Source organism: Cyanistes caeruleus, chromosome 1 (assembly GCF_971803275.1).
Source record: "Cyanistes caeruleus chromosome 1, bCyaCae1.hap1.1, whole genome shotgun sequence".
In the NCBI taxonomy this organism is placed as follows: domain Eukaryota; kingdom Metazoa; phylum Chordata; class Aves; order Passeriformes; family Paridae; genus Cyanistes; species Cyanistes caeruleus.
This window is the reverse complement of record NC_141701.1, coordinates 48,661,526-48,675,991: the sequence shown is the minus strand read 5'-3', so window position 1 is coordinate 48,675,991 and position 14,466 is coordinate 48,661,526. Positions and strand designations below refer to the sequence as shown.

Here is a 14,466-nt window from a genome sequence, read left to right as displayed (position 1 = left end):
AGGTCCTTGCAGTCACACATGCAAGCAAATCACCAAAGGGAAAGCTTTCAGTTTCTGCTTGCTCTGTATAAGCTCACACCCGTAATTAGTCACTGGTGCATTTTGCACACGTCTGGGTTGTCATGCAGTGTTTTCAATTGCTTTCTCATTTTCTTACCATCCTATTTTCCTCTCAACATAGTCTCAACTTCCATGCCAAATAAAGTTCCCTAAAGTCATCACTTCTTGAAGGGTTTGTGACTATTCTGGAAAGTTTTATGTCATGATTTGAATTGAAAAGAAAATTATTATTATTGTTGTAGTTGTTACTTTGTTATTACCATTATTATTATTACCCCTGAAAAGAGAATTGGCTTTATTATTGCCAAGGATGGCAGGGAATGTAAATTGCAGGAAGCTGACAGGACTCCTATGAAAGCTGGGTTTTAAACATGCTATTTTTGTAGGGAGCAATGTCAGTATTGCTGCCTGACCCATCCAAGGAATAAGTTTCACTACTGGAACAGATGACAGCAGGCAGGTAAATGATAACCATGTGATGCTCTGTATTGCAAAAAATCAACTCTCCTGTTTGTCACATAGATTTTGAGGTAGCTCCAGAAAACTAGCCTTTATCTTTCAGGATTTCTGTTTTACATTTTGGACATCTATGGCTTCAAATACCTTTCTTGATCTATTTTTCAACCAGTATTTAGCACCTTCTGAAAAGAAGGTTTCTAAACTGATTTAAAAAATACTAACCAAAGAAACCTTTGACTAAGCCAAACAGGCAGTGTACTATTAATGAATAAAAATATTTACTCTCAGTCTTTCAGACCAGTTCCTGAAATGGAAAGAAAATGAAAATAAGCAATCCATAGTTTCTTTTCCAAGAGCTGTACAATTTAAGAGGTCTTGTCACTTTTGTCCAAACATTGACAAAGTGGCTGTGTTACTCAATCCTGTCGCACCAGAGGGGAGGAGTTATCAAGACATTCTTTGAACACAGGAAAAATAAATTATCAGGAGGAAAACTGAGTTGTGAAGTTGCTGTCAGTTCTCCAGTATAGGCTGGTAAACTAAAGGCTGCTATCCCTTAATGAAGGATGTGCAGAGTGCCTTTCATCTACCACAAATGTATGAAATTATCACAGGATACACATGAACTTATCAGGAAGTATTTTATATGATTGCAGGTTCACATTTCATTCAACCTCTTGGTTGTGGTAGCTGGACCCACATGAAAATTTAATATAGCTTTCCCAAGGAAAACGATTGTCAGTGTGATGCTGTCCCTGTCTTTCAAGTGAGTTAATGTTTTTTATCTTCTGATAGCTAAATTATTAACTCCTGTTATTGGTATGCTACTTGTATGTGCTGACTGACCTTTAAAAAAAGAATGAGAATTTTAAACCTGCTCCTTATTAATACAACTCACACTTCAACTAGGAAATGAGCTGAAGCAATTTATACTTATGGCAGAAGGTGACATATGTGTTCCTGCTACAGAATTTCCAAAATATTTCAGAGACATCTGAGTGTCTTTTTTTACCATTTCCTTGCACATATTTCCTGTCCTGGTGCTGATCAACACACCTTCCAATGTGCAAGGAACAGCAGAAAGCAAAGGTAGGTGGGAAAAAGAAAAGAACAATGTTTAGTAACATCAATAATGGAGAAATTTCAGCTGTAGCCGGGAAGAGGACATCAAATTTTACAAGAATTTGAAGTTTTCCTTTGTTTGGAAAATTAGGCTGTTGCATATCTGAAGAGCTGGGATAAAAAAACAAAGCTAAAATTAGAAAAGGCTGAAAGACAATGTTGGTAATTGCAAACAGAAGAAAACAATATATGCCAAGTTTTGGACAACTTGGCCACTTACCTTAACAATTTTCATTTTCAGTCAATCTTAAACCTTAAATAAAAATAAGAGAATGTTAGTATAATGATTTTCTATTCATCATGAATAATAAACAAAATAATTTAAGATTCAGATATCTCAAGTTTGTAAATTAGTTCTCATGGTGAGTCAGAAGGCAGTGACCAAAGCAAAATTATCCTGTGAACCCATGCAAGAATGTGGTAAATCCTTCAAGCTGCTCGTAAATCACAGGGATTATTGCTGTGCCTGTTTCCCTGAACTTTTGTTCTTTCAAGTAATTTGATTCATCTTGGTCATCCTGCAGCTATTTCACCAGTAAAAAGTACCTGAAGCTTCAGGGTGTTTTTATTCTGTGTCGGTGCATGGGAGCTACACACTCACGTGTGTGTGTACATGGAGATTGCCTACAGCAATCCCCATTGATCATCACTCCATCACTTGGCATTTCCAAGTTTAGACAACCACAGGATAAAGAAAAGACAGCTAGCTCCATGGTCAAAAAGTGGAAATCCTTGCTCAATACAAGCAAGGAACAATACAAGCAATGTCAACAAGTTGTTCCCATTGAGAAAGGGAGTGCTTGTGTTTCTCCATACATTACCAGTCACTACTGACCAAGTCTAATCTCATTCCAGCTTCTTTCCCTGTGAGCAAGAAATTCAATGCTCCAGTCAAACAGATCATAGCAGGGGTAGGGATGCAGAGTGACATGTGAGGGTTTAAAAGAGGGGAAAGTAAATTAATCCTGGGCTCAGTTTGCAAAATCTGAAAGTATGCTGTCTAAAAAGTGTGTATTATGAAAAAGTAGTTATTTGAGACCAAGCTTTCCAATGCAGATGAACATTTTGAATACATAAAAAAGAAACAGAAAGCAACTCAAAACTAAGCATATTTACTGTTCTTTGAATTTGAATTTCAGAATTTTGTAAAGATTTATCTTCTAATAAGTGACTAGGGAGGAAATTTTTTCTTCAAATTCCACTGCTTCTACTGCTATTAATAATGAGGATTTTTCATGTAAATAGTGATTATAGAAATCTTTGTTATAAATATTTCCATGCAAGAAAAAATGCATTGAGCTTTCTCTTTGGTTTTGAATTCTGATCCCAAAATGTAACTAGATACAGTTTTCCTGTCCTTTCTCCTCAATTATTTCCTTCTGACCTCATACAAGAACAAGATGGAGAAAAGAAATCAAGATCTGGTAAAGAAATACAGACTGGTAAAAGAAATCACCTGCCATCCAACCTGAAAAATTAAGTCATCTGAAAGTGGAGGGTGTTCACCTGGAATCTCTGTTCAAAAAGAAGAAAATTTACAAGTCTTTCCTTCTTCCACTTCCCACACTAGAAAAACCCTGATTTATATACCAAATATTTTTTCCTAGTTTTCTTAACCCTTCTTTCCTGTACACATTATAAATCTCCACAAATTTTTCACAAATTAATCACAAAATTTTTCATTAAAACAAGTAATCACAGTAGGATGTCATGTGGTGTTTGATATTCATCCATGATCAGTGGAACCAGCATGAGCCTTTTCAATGATTTCAGTGAGCTCTCCATCAAAGCACCATGTCTGAATTGCGACTGCTTTCATTTATACACTTTGTGATAAAAATTAAGCTATAATTACATCTTAATAATGTTGTGAATAAAACAGATTACAAAATCCTGCAGTGGCAGTCTGTCAGTTTTAGAGATCCTTTGATGGCTACATTAGTTACACCTTTGTATCTGATCTGACAGCATGCTTAAATAGTCATGGCTTATCCACGCTCAGTGCAAGTAACCCAAGGTTAGACCTTCTTTGGAAAAATCCATATGGGAACAGCATTCCCCAAAGCTAAAACAAATAAAACAAGCACTTTTTAAAATAGTGTTGAGATACACTTGAGAATTGAATTTGTTAGTTCTCAAAAAATCAAATCCAAAGTCTTTATTAAAAATACATCTGCTTTAATTAGTTATGTAACTTCTTCATTATATCCCTGTGTATCAGAACAACATGAAAGGAACAGGAGCAAGGAGCGCACAGAATAATAAGAGGTGCTGGGACTGCAATACACTTTTGAATAATTTGGCAGGTCTCTTTGCTTGGTAATGACAAACACAGGAACAGACATTATGCAGCCAGCTGCAGCAATATGGCAAGTTACTTTATGGAGGTAACTTTCATATGAGCAAAATCAGAACAACAACCAGTATTATTTTAACTCACTAATCCAGGAACAAGAAAATGCTTTAAACAAGTTCATATTTTCTCATTTTTTTCAAGTAATCACTGCTTTCAGGAAGAAATTCCAAAATCCTTGTGCTTAATTGGAAACAATGTACTCATCATGTCCTCCTTTGGCAGGGTTTCTTAGATCCTCCACTATTTTACTGTTTCTTCTCTCCCTTTTTATGTTTTGTTTTGTTTTGGTTTTGGTCTTGTTTGTTTGGGGTTTTTTTCTTTGTTTGATTGGTTGGGGTTTGTTTGGGTTTGCTTTTTGCTTTTCCTCTGGAAAGAAAGGAACAATCTAGCCCCAAGTACCACAGATGAAAGACAAACACATGGCCTTGGGGCATGGGGGGACCCATTTTCACTGCTCTTTTTCACAGCAATGCTGTTGGGCCTTTATTCCCAATATTTCATATTGATGGGGGGTGTACCAGGGTACAGGTGACTTTACAGCAGGGATGAAACAGGGATTGTGCTGGCAACATTGAAAAGGAGAACAGGTAGCCTGCACTGAAGGCGCAAGCATGGTGGTCACAGAAGCAGAGGGAATAGTGCTAATCCCCATCACCTCTAAATATCAAATATTAAGTCAAATATTAAGTCAAACTGTGAGTGCCACAGGGAATTTCTGCCTGCCTGTATTCTGAGTGCCTACCAGATGGGTCATGAGCACACTGCTCATAGGCCCTACCTACTCAGCTCTGCTCAGCCTTTGGAAATGCCAGCATAGAGAGTCTCATCCTTTCTGTGCAGACTTTTGAGTTATATGGTTTAAGTAATAACCAGTGCTCATGACCCCGAAAATAACCAGACTCTGCCCACCAGGGAGCCTCTGTGTGAGTAACTGATTTTCTACTCAGCGTCCCAACTAAAATGTGAAGGATATAACTTAGAGAAATCTGCTGTATTTCGTTTTATGCCAGTGATGTTTTGTGCTGTAAAAAAAAAAAAATTATTAATAATCATTAGAAATTAGTGAATTCCAAATTTAAAAAATAATCTGTGAAAATTCACAACATTGTATTGTGTAAACTTTGAAATGAAACACTCATAGGAAGTATTTCCTTCATTTCTTCTTCTGAACAAAAACTTTTATGCTTGTTTTGGCCAACCTCACGAAATTGCAAAATTATCCTAGTTCTGCCCTTCTTATTTTCTCTAGTACACCTGCAATTCATTAAAATGTTTGGCTCAGCTGCAACTCTTGTTTAATTTCACAGAAGGAGAAGAAACATAAATGCACATAGATTGTAGTTTAATCAGTTTTAGAAAAGGACATTTCCGTGTAAGGTCCTCACTGCTGGAAGCTGGAAGAAGCATTACACAGAAGTAACAATGAGTCAATAGAGAACAGATATGACTCTATATACCTGGGATTTTATATACAGCAAAAAAGCTGAAAGAAAGGGCTCTTTTTTCAGATGTTACAATAGCTAAGCAGAGTTTTTTTAAATATATGTAAAGGAAATTTTGAGGCAAACATGTTACTGTTTGGTTTGTAATTCTGAGTATTGTTTAAGAACAATACCACTTGTCAGCACTCTCACCCAGTAAAAGTATGGTACTGAAAACAGCTCCACAAAACAAGCACACGGGATAGCTTGTAATAGATTGCAGGGCCCTCCTCTAAGTCTAAATAAAGCAATGGAGTTTAGAGAACATTTTTCATTCAAGTCAGACAATTTTCATGTTTATTGAATGCAGAAATTACTAAAAATTCTTCCTAGAAATCTGAAGGGGTTCTTGCACTCAGAAATTTCAGATGACAGTACCATTTTTCTAAAATCTCCCAGGCCCTTTGTAATAGCTTACTTTCACTCTAAAAAGAAAAATAGCTCTTTCTAGCTAGAGTTACTCTTCACATTGCTGATAAATTGCAAACTGATTTGACAATTACTCTGAATTAAAGATAGACATGTCAAACAGATCACTTAGAAGCTGATCAAGAGCAAGTTAAAGTGTTAGGATGTAAAATAGAATTAATTAAAACTAGGAAATTGCTGTATTTTTTTTTCCTATGAATAATTGTGACTCTGACTAAACAAAAACTCACAAGAATAAAACAAGCCTCAGCACATCAAATAGTTTATATCTTCATTTTTTGAAAAAAAACAATACTATTTAGAGGACTAGGAATATTTTCAAACAATTTTGTGCACCAGTTCCTCACTGTGCGTCTCTCCACATGAATCCTTGCTTACCTTGAATATTCTCAGAAGTCCTCCAACAGGACCAGCAATATGTCAGACTCAGGAGCTAACCCACCATCCTTGCAGGATGTAGGAAAGCTAACAGTTATCCTCCAGACTTCACAGCTTTGCTCAGGCTCTGGCACTTGCTTTTGATTGGCTTAAGGAGTTCTGTTGTCCTGGGCTGGGATTTGAAAGTTGCCACCTTGGTACAGTGTTTTTATTAGCACTCCTGGAAGCTGAGTATCAACAGGGTACAGAAACTTAATTATTCTTTCTAAGCCAAAGCTGGTCCCCATGGAGATCCTTTTGCTGCAACAGCTTTAGCAACACATATTAGCTGGATAAATACAGCTAATGGAGCAGTCAGTTTACTGCTTTGTGAAGGATCTGTATTCAGATAAAGTAGTTGTTCTAAATAGTTGCATATATAAATGTATGGTTGCACACACACATTTATGTATATGTTAATCATATTAATATAATATGATTAAATTAATAATATTTAATCATATTGATGCAATGTGATTAAATATTCAGACATTTCCTTGCGCTGTTTGTGGGCTCATGTGTAAGGATTCAGTTTTGGCAATTAACTTGATCTAAGCCATATTCATAATAGTTTTGTTTATAATTTAGAAGATTCTACATTGTGTTAAAAAAGGCTTAAAAAGTGGAAGGAAACACAGAGCTATCACAGTTGAGACATCATGGTTAACCTCTATTAATATCTGTTTTCATGTTGTTGGTTACTGAAGGAAAAGGTTGATCCTTATTCCAAGACCAGTGCTATACTGTAATTAAGCCCAAAGACTGTTTTGGTAGGCTTCATTCAAGCAAAAGCTCCCCAGAACTCCTTCTATTAAGGATAAACATTTCAGCCACAGCAAATGCAAAAGGTTTTCTCTGGGTGGAATTCAGGTATGGGAGCCACACCTTTCCCATCAAACACAAGGAGATGGTATAGGAGAAGTGTAGCTAAGTAAATATAGCTCAGTTGATCCTTCAGAACATAATATACAATGGAGAAGCTGCCAAAATGTGCAGCACATATTTGTGCTATTCACAATGACTCTTTCACAGTTCAATTTATAACAATGCAACATAGAATGAAAACAGGGCTTGCATTTGTTTGAATAGAAAGGATGTTTCCAAACCATGAGCCAATTTAATATGCTACCATTTTACAGGGAGTACTAAAAAAAGATTACAAACCTTAGTTTGGATAAAACTTACATTGAACTTAAAATTTATGGACAATATTTCATATATTCCTGCAAACAGCCATCAAACTGTGTTTTTGTGTGCCTTAATTTGAAAAACAAAATCAGCATTTACTTGTACAAGCATTGGTGTCTTTCTGGTTCTCCTGATGACCCTTTCAGGACAGAGTCAGGGAGCATAAATGCCATGACTTAGGTGACAAAGTCCCTTAATTAAGATTGAACTGACTCATTTCACCAGCTGCAACAGAGACCTATTGATGAGTCCAAAGCATGAAATAAACTCTTGGAGGATCCACTTGATAATTTCTGGTATGAATGAATATGATGTAATACCATCAAAACTGGAGAAGAATAACAATACTTTGAAACTTGGTGTCTTCACATACCCACACTGCAGAAAAAGAAAAGCTGCTTATGCTCCAGAAGTTACCTCCATGAAATCAGTCATTTTTTTTCTCCCATCACAGCGCTTTTGATGAGTGTAATGCATTTCACCATGGCAGATTATTGCTTTGCAAGTCAGTTCATCATACTTCTAATAGTGTTGTATTTGATTTATAATATTTGTCTAGCATAAGTAAATCTGGCAGAAGGCAATTAAAATAAAGTTCTCTGAGTTTACAAGGGCTTCAAGCCTAGAGAAAGCTTAATTAAAGTCAATCATGGAAAAAGCACTTAGCCCTGCAGCCCTACACATTTGTCAGACATCTGAATCATGAGAAAGGTTAATCAGAGTCAAATGAGGAAAAAGTAAACACTAGAAGTGCTTTCTGGGGTTCATTAAGTTTAAATAAATCAAAATATGAAATATTCAACTTTGTAACAATGATCCAGACACGTCTCTCTCTGCTGTTTTACAATCACACGTTTTCCAAACTGACTGAATTCGCATACTTGGAAAGCCCAGCTCTTAGTTGCACCAGACCTTCATGGCTTCATTTTGACAATGAAAAGGAAGTAGATGAAACCTTTATGTCCCCTTACACTGAGAGTAAAGCAACTTGTGTATACATATTCATTTCAAAAGCAGAATTTTATTGACAGGTTTTTTTTATTATTTCTTAGTCCCCCTTCTTTGTATCTCTTTACTCTGTAGAATGAAGCAGATAAAATTTTAGGAATTTTACTAAAACTCTTTAAAGTAAACCTTCTAAGTGAGGGCAAGTTGAGGCCTTGGATCTACAAAAATCCCAGCAATTACTGCTTATTGATTCAGCCAAACAAATGAGAAATAAGTGGAGCTTCCTGAATGAAGAACATGAGTGCCTGTGGTCTCCTGCTTGCACAAGTCTTTGGGAGCAGAAGATCCTGAAAATAAAACCAATGTGAGACAGGGAATCTCATGCTCTCTGTTCTTGAGGAGGAAAGGAATATATAAAATCGAGAGCACAAGTCAAAAAAGACTTGTTTTGGAAGACTTGCTTTTTGTTTGTAACTGTTGTTAGAAAAATATGAGAAATATGAGAATAGACATATTCTATGTCTTGAAGGAGGCAGAAAAAGAGTGTCCAAATTTCTAGGTTTCTGAAGCATGTATCTTCAGGATTTTAAGTCCCAGTTGTCCACTGGAAATTAGTATCTCATCACAACATTTTTTAACATGTCAGCTCATTGTCCCCCTTGCACAAACTAGATTGTTATCGAAGTAAAATATTTCAAAATTATCCTACTTACCAGTTAGCTTGGCAAACAGCTACAGCTGCAGTGACAGGCAAACAAAGTAGACAGGTTGCACTTGGAGCACAATTTGCTGTAAAGCAAATAGTTTTCATTTGTATTCATCACATCAACAAACATTCTGTGAAACACTAGGTAGCCTGTCTCCTTCTTTCCTCTTCATTTCTTGATAATTCCTTATTTTGTTCTTCCTTTGCAGTGCTCACAGTGATTACAAATCACTTCATAAAAAAACACCAAAAATAAATTTGTGTTTCACTTATACAGGTCCAGGTATCACCCATTTGTAGAGAATTTGGCAGACCCACAGATACAAATGCTACAAAAGTGTCTACAAGAAAGCAGAAGAGGAGAGGGACTGCCCTTCATCTAGTAGAGGACCTCAGCCTCCTTTGCCTATCACAGAGAGAGAGATTTGTTCTTCTATGCCATCAGCACAGGGCTGCCATCTGCACAGAGCAGTCAGTACAAGGTCCTGAAGGCTTTGTCTCACAAATTATAAAGCTGGAAAGCTCCACTGCTATCTTCTCCTCCACAGTGCAAGGGGAACAAGAGTGCTCTGTGAAGACACTCATTGAACCTTGCCCACACTATTTCTGTTGATAAAGAACTTATCACATCTTCAATTAAACTGTTGAAATGCTCAAACACCATCATTCTTAACAAACAACTAGTTCATCTTTTCCTACGTTAATAACTGTATGATCCATATTTCACCCTTATGTGGCAGACTGACAGTAGCTGATAAAATATTTCATATGCCAGCATGAACAAATACAGCTTCCACAGCTGGTTGCTACTTACAGATATGGAAATCACAGCTAGAAAGGTGAAGAGAAGATTAAAATGAAGAGCCAAAAATGTGATCAGAGAACTTGAAAATCAGCCTTATTGGGATTGTGATGTTGTTAAAGTAGTTGGTTATATTCTGTGCCTTAAAAAATTTGAGATACTTCATCAATCTGGTTGTGATACAGGATGCAAATGTTGGACAAAAGACATTTAGCAATATTTTCATTATTGTTATTGCAAAGTTCGGTGTCCAGCAGTAGAAATCAAAAAAATTCAATTCTATGATAAAGTGGAAAGGTTTATCAAAAAATAGATTTGTGCTTTACAGTCTGTATTTTCAAAAATGCACTTATGCAACCTCACAGAGACATTTTCAGCTTCAGGACAGCCTGTCTGCATAGTTGTTCTTTCTAACTGTCAATAAATCCAAATTTCATCCTCTTCTTTATGAACGATGAAATCTCATCCCATTTCTGTCTCTTCATTCCATTTCTTTTTTGTGATCTGACTTCAGTATCCCTTCTATTATCTCAATAGTCTTATAATGCTTAAGTTTTAATGTAATTATGTTAATCAGAGTGTATGGTTTTCAATTAACTCTTTACAGAGGGTCAGGAAAAAAACTTCCTTCTGGTTTTTTTGTTTGTTTTTTCATCTCCTTCTGAGGCATCGGTGGCTGGCATGCCTCCTTGCCATGGTGATGGAGCTTAAGGTTAATTCATTCAATTTCTTGGCTTTCTGGTGCACTAGAAGATACATCTAATCCATTTGAATCATCTTGGTTTAATTTATCTGGGAAATTTTCATTTCACAGAATCATATAATCATAAAATCATAGGGTGCTTTGAGTTGGAAGGGACTCAAAGATCATATATATCAAGATCCCCTGCCAGGGATACAGGTGCCACTCATTAGATCAGGTTTCTCAGAACCCCATCCAACCTGTCCTTGAACACTTACTGGGATGGGACATCCTGCCCACTTCTCTGGGCAACCTGTTCCAGTGCCTCATCACCCCTGAGTAAAGAATTTCTTCCTAACATCTAATCTGAGCCTGTCCTCTTTTAGTTTAAAACCATTTCCCCTTGCCCTGTCACTATCTGCCCATATAAAAAATCCTTCTCCCTCCTTTTCATAAGCCCCCTTAAGGTACTGAAATGAGATCTCCCCCAGAACCTTCTCTTTTCCAGGCTGAAAAACTCCAACTCTCAGCCTGTCTTTGTAGGAGAGGTGCTCCAGCCCTCTGGTCGTTTCTGTGGCCCTCATCTAGACTCACTCCAATAGGTCCATTCATTCTTGTGCTGAAGACCCCAGACCTGCTGCAGCACTCCAGGTGGGGCCTCACCAGAGCAAAACAGAGAGGCAGAATCCCCTCCCTCAAGCTGCTGGCCACGCTGCTTCTGATGCAGCCTAGGACATGATTGGTCTTCTGAGCTGCAAACATTCACTGTTGATTCATGTCCAGGTTTTTATCCTCAAGAACCCCTAAAAAGCCCTTCTCCACAGGGCTGCTCTCAGTGAGTTCATCTCCCAGTCTGAACTCATATCTAGGATAGTCCCAATCCAGGCACAACACCCTGCACTTGGACGTTGAACTTCATGAGGTTCTCCTGGACCCCTCCCCTGGTCTGTCCATGTCCCTCTGGAATGGCATCCCCTCCTTCAGACCTGTCAATGGAACCACTCACCTTCCTTCCCACTGCAGACACATCACTCAGAAATTTGACTATTCACACACCTTTTGAAGACTGAATTATCTACCTTGGCTAGGAAAAGGCTTTGGCCTTCATTTGAGGAAATTGGGTAATTTGAATGTCTTCTGATTCACAGGTCAAATAATCTGAATTAATTGTTCCTGGTGGGCCTAAGTTCAGTGTATACCTCCAACTTTCTTCCTTGTGTATGTAAATTGAGCACCTCACACCATCCTCTATAAAGCATGGTTTTCAGCCCTTTGTTTATTCTTACAGTTTTTATCTACATCTCCTGCAACTTTTAAACAACCCTGTTGAATCGCTGACACCAAATTTGGCACAGTGTCTTTATAGTGTTTTCATTTCTTTCTGGATCTGAAAGTTAATGTCTTTGCTGGTACTTTACAGTCTAAGTGCTACTGAGAAAAAAAATACAAAATCCATTAGCGTTTTCTAACTGGCAGATGCCATGGAAGGGAAGGTTTATACAACTGTCACCAGGGAGAAAATCACAGTTCATTATCCACTAGAAGTCAGTACACCAAAATACCCAGCATAGAGAGATAATATACTTGAAGAGAAAAAAAAAGAGGAAGAAATTGAGAATAAAGACCTCCCTGACAGGAACACTTTTACCAACAAGAAACGAGGGAGCATGAGTCTGTTTAATACAGAGAGGGAAACCTGCTGTTTACATTTTAGTAAAAGCACTAGGTAAAGTCTGGTACATAACGTGTATAATGAAGGACCTCATAAAAAGGGACCAGGACCGAGTGATTTTTTGGGAAGTGTCAATGCATGGAATCAAAATGAAATGTAAAATCTGAAATGCATCAAGTCGAGAGTTATGGATATGTGATAAATGACAGATGATAATGTGCTGGTAAGACTTGCCATGGTTATAAAGTAGCTCGAACAGTCCAAAGGAAAGAATCTTTTAGTGTATAATGACAGGTTTTAGTCTGTAATCAAACTTAACAGAAAATTAATATTGTTGCAGTTCTGAGTAGTCCTGAAGGTAAACTGAATGAAGGAAAGAGGATGGTATAACATGGTAATTCAATTGGTTGATAGCTAATTTCCTCTTTTCCCATAAGTCTAAAAAATATGTTAAGTCAATTCCTTCTGGGCAGCCTGATTCCTCCAACATCTCTGAAATTCTGCAACCAAATTACTTCCAGTCTTTCTGAATAAATGTACTTCTGTGTTTTGGGACATTTTCATTCCTGTGAGCAACACTTCCAGAAAATGCTGGTATCAGAAAGAATACAGCACAATTTTATGGAGCTTTGGATCTCCAGCAGTGGGTGTTTACAGAGAACTAACTGCAGTGGCTAATTTAACTTTCTGTAAAAAGCCTGCACAACAATATAATAATATCTTTGCAGAATAATAAAAAGTCAGCTGTACCTGCCAGCATACAGAAGAGCATGACACTGTCCAGAAGACACAGGGATTCCAGGATCTCCCAAGCTGAAGCTATACCTGTAACATTCACTTGTTTTTATAGCTTTGGGAAGAAAAACTACTCTTTCTGTCTTTCAACTGCTTTCACCTGAAGCAACTCACAGCAGGAAAAAATTACACAGTCCATCACTACTCCAGTGTATTATGGTAAGTCAGAAAGTTCAAGATAACTTGGTTTTTAATTGCTCCTTCTCTGTTCCTGCTTGGTCCTCACTGCAGTCACACAGTAGAACTGTAACATGTTGGGAGAAGGGAATACTTGTGCTGCTGCTACAGATAGTAATGAGGAGGGACAGATGGAACAAATTATATTGAGTTTGCATATCTGTGTAATGTCAGATATTGAAATCAACAGGGAGCTTGTTCCACAGTTGTAAACATGGCTCTTTGAACCTTCTTTGGCAGTACTTGTTCCTGAGAGTGAAGCATGACCATGCCCTGCAGCACTTCAGATCTTGATCTCATTCCACTGCTAAATAAACTCATCAGAACTACCTTTGTGTGCCTGTGCTCCAGCCCAGCACCCTGTTTGTTGAGTGTCTCCATGCATCTGTTTGGAATCAAAGTGCTGGTCCAGAACTACAGAGAAACAGAATTTAAACAGGAAGGTCTTGCTGACCTCATGATTCAACTTAATCAGGGCAACCCCTACAATAGTGAACATGGATAAAAACTCTTTTCAGACATTTAGCAGGTGCAGTCTTTCTTCATGAAGTATGTCATCTGAATAGCCCCCCACAGCAATGGCAAAAGACCATCAGAAAGGACTTATTTTATTCTACAAATCGATTTGCAGTTAAAGCATTGGGCCAAAGACAACACAACTTCTTCGTTTTTTCTTTCTTCCACCACAAATGTAGTATTCTGTCAGGCAAAAAATATCTTTTTCCCCTCTGTTTTTCCTTTCCAGTGATTATTAAAGCCAAAGAAATTGTTTTTCCACTTGAATTCAGAACTTTAATAAAAGTGATGAAGTATTTAAAAAGATTTGGCTATCAAATAACTATTCAATGATCTTCCTGTCTAAATTCTTTATAACCACTGCAAAATGTGCTACCCTAGTAGCTTTCAAGGATTAAATATGAGAAGGCTACTGTTTGTATATATATGGATATAGATGCATCATTAATTACATAGACTCTTGGCTGAAAAATCAATAGTATCTACTCTCTTAAGTCCATTATATATAAAAAAATGTAACAAGTAACTTTTTTTTAATAGCAGACTAGGGATTCTGGTGTAATATAAATCATAAAAGCCAAGATTTAAAAGGTGGTTTCCAGCCAGATATTAAAATATTAATTCAGTGTACAATTAAAAAAGTACACTAGGATCAG

The 14,466-nt window shown here is 37.2% G+C and overlaps 1 long non-coding RNA gene across 6 annotated transcripts; it reads right to left on the bottom strand.

Annotated features, from left to right (window-relative positions):
• Window positions 1-521: 521 nt before the first annotated feature.
• LOC111924016 (uncharacterized) lies at window positions 522-13,158 on the bottom strand. Of its 6 annotated transcripts, XR_002861404.2 has the most exons (7): window positions 13,073-13,142; window positions 9,174-9,249; window positions 6,286-6,512; window positions 3,098-3,156; window positions 2,477-2,505; window positions 1,862-1,894; window positions 1,147-1,752 (listed from the first exon to the last, which is right to left on the bottom strand). It is a non-coding gene; the product is annotated as an uncharacterized LOC111924016 (long non-coding RNA). The 6 variants fall into 6 exon arrangements; XR_002861405.2 differs by lacking the exon at window positions 2,477-2,505 and having other exon boundaries at window positions 522-1,752; XR_002861406.2 differs by lacking the exon at window positions 6,286-6,512.
• Between the last annotated feature and the right edge of the window lie 1,308 nt (window positions 13,159-14,466).